Genomic DNA, 6000 nt, shown 5'->3' with positions numbered 1-6000 from the left:
TAAGAATGAAAATAAATAGCCCTCTGTCACAAGAACAGCCCTATTGAGAGGTGCTGATTTTGACCAGGAGAAAGAAATCAGTCTGGGATGACCCTGAATATGTATCAGCTCTGTTCTTCTCATGACCCTGGGCAGCTCTCTGGAAAACCTCCTATTCCCCATGTCCTCAGTCCCTGAGCCATCCACAGCTGGGGTTTGGGAAGCCCTGATGGCAGCCCTTTGCTGCCCTGAGCAGAGCAAACCCCATGACACATTATTCCAGCCTCTGCATCTGGCACTGAAGGTGAGACTTGGCCACATGGTTGGGCATCCACAGAGGGAGTGGGAAGCATGGATCTGTTTGAGCTGTGGTGGTCTATGCTCATCCAGCTCCACTGCTAGCCTTCCTCATCCCTCCACAGCATGGTAGAGCTGACAACAGTGAAGGTACTTTGGTGATCCTGTCTATCTGCTTCCCCGTGAACTGTAGTGACCATGGCTGTTGGGTCCCTGGATAGTGCTGAACCATGGGTCAGCTCAAAGTGATGGACCTTTTTGGGTTTCATTTACTAGGTCCTGATTAGGACACTGGCTCAGGGGCAGGTGTTGTCTCCATTTCGCTACCTACTGATACCAATTACCTCGTCAGGGCTGCTGGGAATGCAAGCCTTTAAAAGCAAGAGCTTCTGCTCCTGGGCTCTTTATGCTGTGTGAGTACTGAAGGAGGGTTTTCCTGAAAGAAAAAGCAGTTGAACCCTGGAGAGCTAAAAATGGTAACTATTCCTGTCTTATGCCTTTGATTGCTGGGTATAGGGGGTACAGACAGGTATCTTCCATATGCTGTTTTTTAGTGGCTTGAGCACAAGGAAAGGCGGGATTTGTCTGTTGCTCGTGAGTGTTTCAGGTAATGTTTCTAGATGCAGCATTTGTCAGAATTTTCTGTTGAATCCCTCTTTAAAAACAATTAAAAATCTAGATGAGTATTCCTACTGCTTGTGGTAACTTCTATCTCTGCTTTGCAAGTGGGTTATACTGAGAAACCTGGGAGACTAATCATACGATGAAGAACATCATTCAAGTGTGATTACTAAAGAGGTTGTTACCTTCACACTTTCAAGGCAGCTAGCTTCAGTTTCTGATAGAGAAAACCGGCTAAGAGGAGCTGGAGTGGACCCTTAAAATAGGTGTATGTGTAATGTTGTGGTCCTGGGGATCCACTGTGTTTTAGGCAGATGGTCATAACAGACTGTTCCCCAGCATTAACTCACTGACATTTCCAAATCTAAATTCTGTGGCTATATTAGTTAAGCTTTTTTCCAGTGGAAATTTACTTCCTCTAAGAGGTGGACAAAACTAGTCCTTTTAATATAACCTGCCTTCAACGTGAGGTGAAATCTACAAGTATGAAGGAAAACCTGTGAGTTAAGAAAGGAAGATGAAAGTGCAGAAAATAGGCAGGCCCTTTTGGAGACAAACCCTTTTGGGGAGAAACTGTGTTCATTGTGAACTGTGTCCTAAAATGATTTCTGGCTTAAGGGTAGTAAATGAAGGCATGTTAACTGTTCCTCACAGAGTTATGTCCTGTTGACCCAATGGACAATTCAATTGGAAAGCCAGGCATCTGTGTAACTTTGCAGCACCATGTGAGCAAGGTCATGGTTGTTCTTTGGGAGGGTCAGTAACTCTAGGTCCTCTCAAAAGGACTACATCTGGGTCTGTGCACATGCAGTATTGCTTTACTTCCACTGAAAGACAAGAGATGTGTTTGCAATTAAAATGTACTTGTAAGAATTTCTTTCAGCTGATGACTTCCAATGCTTGACACCTTTTTGTTTAGACATATGAGAGTTAATACAAACCTCATGTACCACCTACTTGCATTCCAGTCTAGCTTGATTTCCAGGGTGTGAGAGCACTCCCTCAGATGTCTTGGAATATAAGACAGAAATCTTTTTTTGGTGGAGACTAATGGAGTGACTCTTATTGCAGAAGACTGCAGTAAAAACATGGGAGGTCTGACACTTTGTGTTTCTAGACTTTGGCAGTAACTCTTCTTCTAATATTTTAACTCTTCACCAAGCTGCAGCCTCCTGCAAAGTCCCCAGTTTTATTAAATATTTTTAATAAACATCTCTGGCTGTGCTCATCAAGGAGGGTGGTCCTAAAGCATCCAGTGATGGCTGATTACTGAGATGAGGAGGAACATGTGTCCTCCATCAGGGTCTCTGAAGTTGCAGACCCTGCTGCCAGGGAAGTGCCACAGCACAGCTGCTCAGTTTGCTGTAGCTGGTGGCAACTGACACTTTGCATCCCTTCAGCAAGGACATTCCTTGCCTGCCATTTGCCAAGGTGGGGCTTTTGGTTTTGTTTCTTCCTTTATTTCCCATGGTGAGTGGTATGATGTGCTGAGGAGATGGAGGGCTGGACTAAAGGCTGACTGACTTTAGTTTTGTATTACTGGAGGACAATTCAAGTGTTTAAGCTTTTCAGGGTATGGCTTCTGAAAGCAATTCCTCCTTGAGGAGAAGCCCTGCTGTGTCAGGCTGGGCTTGGTGGGAGTGCAAATGCTGCTGTGTTGCTGTCAACAGGTCATGGCCTCTGGCTTATTCAAGCCTAGGGCTTGGAGAGAGCCTCCCAGGCTGAACTTGGTGTTTGAATGTACTGAGGCTTTTTTTTTTTTAATAATATATTCTGATTTAGCAGGATGAGATTTAGAAGTTGTTTCTTAAACTCAGTTTGAGCTTGCAAGCCCAAGCACAGGGGTTACACTTCTGCTCCCCAACACCCCAGCATAGTTCAGCTGTGCAAAATGTGAGGAGCCTAGTTGTGCTGCTGCTGCTTTGCAGCTTACTGTATCCCCATTTCTTTCAGAGGTGCTGTGGGATATGAGCAGAGCCAGCTCTTCTGGCCAAAGGGAAGGCATAGGAGTGGCAGGTGTGACTGGGAGAGCAAGGGCTAGAGACTAGCTGTATTAACTCTCGTCGTGCCTGTTCAGCTGGAGAGCATTGGTCTCATGAAGGAAAAAAACCCAAGACCCAACAAGGCACTAATTAGTGTGAAAATCACCTGGGACTAAGCCTGGATTATAAAAAACAAACCTACAAATGGAGAGCACCCCCAAAAGCTTGTCCTGTGTACAGCTCCCCATGGCATCGGTCCTCCTGTCCCTGGCACAGACATCTTGGGAGCATGGATTATGTCCCCCGAAGCACAGTAGCAGGGCAAGGTTTTTAGGGGCCAGAATTGTAATGGCTTGGTTTAAGAAAGCAGTTTTGGAAACAGAAATACTGTGAAAGCAATGTAGTTGAGGGTATGGTGAAGTGGCCAGTCTGTAATATGTTTTAAGCTCCTGTTTTCACTGTCTATAATCTTCTGCTTGTACAGCACTTGTCCAGATGGATCCTGGCCCAGGCTAAGCCCCCAGAGATGTTGGCAAGGCACAGAGTTGCTGTTAAGCCTGAGGGAAGTGTGAGCAGCAGCTCTGGGCTGGGGTTTTGAGAATTTGGGCTTGTGTTCTGTGTGCTCAGCCAGTGCATTGGAGGAAGAGGCATAGATAAACACTGGGCATAAAGCATGCATACGAGTGTTTTCCTTTATAAGCTTGATGACTAGAAGCTGATTTAGGTATGGAACAAGAATTTCTCTCAAACAGATCTGTGTAACCTAGGCCAGCATTGGCCTATGTGGTTGTTAGTCATATCAGTGTCTCAACTCTGCAAAGCTTTTGATCCTGGCAGCAAGCTGGGTCAGTTAGTCATGGATTCCTGCAAATTATGCTAATTTAAAATTGGATCTGTTTCACCTTATGACTTTTTGTTTTGTTTATGAACACGTTTGAATAAAATTTGGTGCTAATAATCTAGATTAATAGTCTTTTTTTTCAACAACTATGCAAGAGATGTCTTAAAATTCTGGGTTGGAGTGAAGTCTCGCTTTCAGTTGTTTGTGTTGTGTATATAAAATAGAATATCCAATTGAGCTAGTGTGTAGTTAATGCCCTTATTCATACTGAAGGGACTAATAATCAGGCCAGTTCTAAAATTCTGCTAGTCTTAAAATAAAGAATTTGTAGTATATGTATCTGTTTTTAAACTGACTTTCTTTTATAGACAGGAGGCAATACATACTTTGGTGTGAGCACTAATATTGTGTATCCGTGAGCTCCCTCTGTGCCTTCCAGACCAGGAATTTGCCAGTATTGATCAGCTGGTCATGCATGAGTACACACTGAAACTGCAAAATACCTTTTGTACAGGTTTTCAAGTGGAGAATGACTCCCTGTGAGGCTACATGTACATTTCCTGTGTTTCTAAATCTTATGGCTCACATCTACCTGTGGAATAATGTTTAGCTCTCTCAGGACTTTTTCTCACTCACATGAAAAATTCTCCAGCTGAAACATCTCTCTTTTTAAGTTCAGAGATAAATTTCTAGATATTGGGGGGTTTATTTGCATGATTCTTTGGTTGGGGAGAAGTTCTACAATAATTGAAAGTCTTGTTTCTAATCAGAAGTTTCACAAAAGGATTTCCAGAAAGTTTGCAACCAAAATTAAACTCTCCCTTCTGCTAGGGAGCAGGAAGCTTTTGTTTTACCCAGATTGCTAGGGCAAGAACAATGGTTCTACAAGTACCTTATGTTCATCTGGTGTAAAATTATATTTTCTAGTCTATGTTTTAACTAGTTTCCACCCAATCCTGGAGATGCGCTAAAATGAAATGTCTGGATTGTGATTATATAGCCAGGACTCCTCCGTGGCTTCGCTGTTAGTACCAGGAGAGGGCACCAGAGAGCAGTGACAACCGCCGTGCCCAGTGCCGCGCTCTGTCTCTGCGGAGGCAGCAGCTGCCCTGTGCAGGTAAAGAATAGCTTTCCCTATTACAGAAGCTTTTTGTGGGGAGTGATTCTACGTGTAATCGGAAAGTGTTTGTGCTTACGCAGTATTTCCGAGTTAGAGTCCCTGCAGACTGGGTAACCTGATTTACGTCGATCTGGGGAATCAGCTGGAGAACTTAAGACTGAGACTTTCAATGAAATACAAAGAAATTAGGAGGCAAATTACCTGCAAAGGAGAGCTGTGTACCATAAGCCTCTGTGGAAATTCAAAGCTGAGATGCAGTGTGCTATCAGTGTAGTGATGCTCACAGAACCAAAGAATCGTTTTGGTTGGAAAAAAACCTCCAAGATCCTCAAGCCCAACCACCGACCCAGCAATGTCATTGCCATTAAGCCACACCCTGAAGTGCCGTGTCCACACGTTTCATGAACACCTTCAGGGCTGGTGACTCCACCACCTCCCTGGGTAACCTATACCAATCTGTAGAGCCAAAACATGAGCAGAAAGTGGCAGAATGCCCAGAGGGTAGGGAAAGGTTATCCAGGATGCATCCTTGCAGAGGCTGGCCTGCTGAGCTGGCCCTGCCAGGAGCAGGGTGTCCACTGCAGTGCTCCCCTGCCTTCCTTCCCTCCTCTGTTCAGAGCCTGACCTTCATGTCTCTTGCTTTCCCTTCTAAAGGTATGTGAGAGCCTGATGGACTTTTCCTGTAATTCACTCAATGACTTTTTGAATAAAACAGAGTATCTCTTTAGAACTCTATGAATAATTAAACTATAATTCTGATCTTCTATTAATGGAAGATAAATGCCTACAGAGACATGGCACAATGGAGACTTAATTATTCTACCTAGAGAACACTTAAAATGGAGCCTTTGCCCACCTATTTAGAAACACATTAACAGTATTTAGACTGAAATACAGAATTTGGCTGCTTCTACTTTCCTCTAATTCTTTGGAATGAAGTGTTAGCTTCTTTTATTGGCTACCTTTCTACTCCTAAGAAGCATTAACTAGCTGAATGTATCAGCTGAAGGTAACAGTCCATTTTCTAATATACTCTGGTCATGTGCCTTTGTGGATGCTCTGACTCTCCTTGACTTCACTGGGAATTGAGGATAGCCAGCTCTTGAGCTGGCCTCAGTTAATTTGCATGCTGAAATTGGCACTTGTATTAAATTACAAAA

General features: G+C 43.8%; 1 protein-coding gene across 1 annotated transcript in view; it reads left to right on the top strand.

Moving 5' to 3' along the window:
* The first annotated feature begins 690 nt into the window (after positions 1 to 690).
* The window catches only part of LOC137444557 (glypican-5-like), a 449156-nt gene continuing 443846 nt past the window's right edge, over positions 691 to 6000 (top strand). The window contains exon 1 of the mRNA XM_068145419.1: positions 691 to 752. The gene's annotated coding sequence lies outside the window, so the exon portion shown is untranslated. The remainder of the gene's footprint in view (positions 753 to 6000) is intronic.

Source organism: Melanerpes formicivorus, unplaced genomic scaffold, assembly GCF_026170545.1.
Source record: "Melanerpes formicivorus ecotype bairdi unplaced genomic scaffold, bMelFor1.0.p_v2 SCAF_12, whole genome shotgun sequence".
Lineage (NCBI taxonomy): Eukaryota > Metazoa > Chordata > Aves > Piciformes > Picidae > Melanerpes > Melanerpes formicivorus.
The sequence above is the reverse complement of the archived record's forward strand: the minus strand, read 5'-3'. Positions and strand labels throughout refer to the sequence as shown.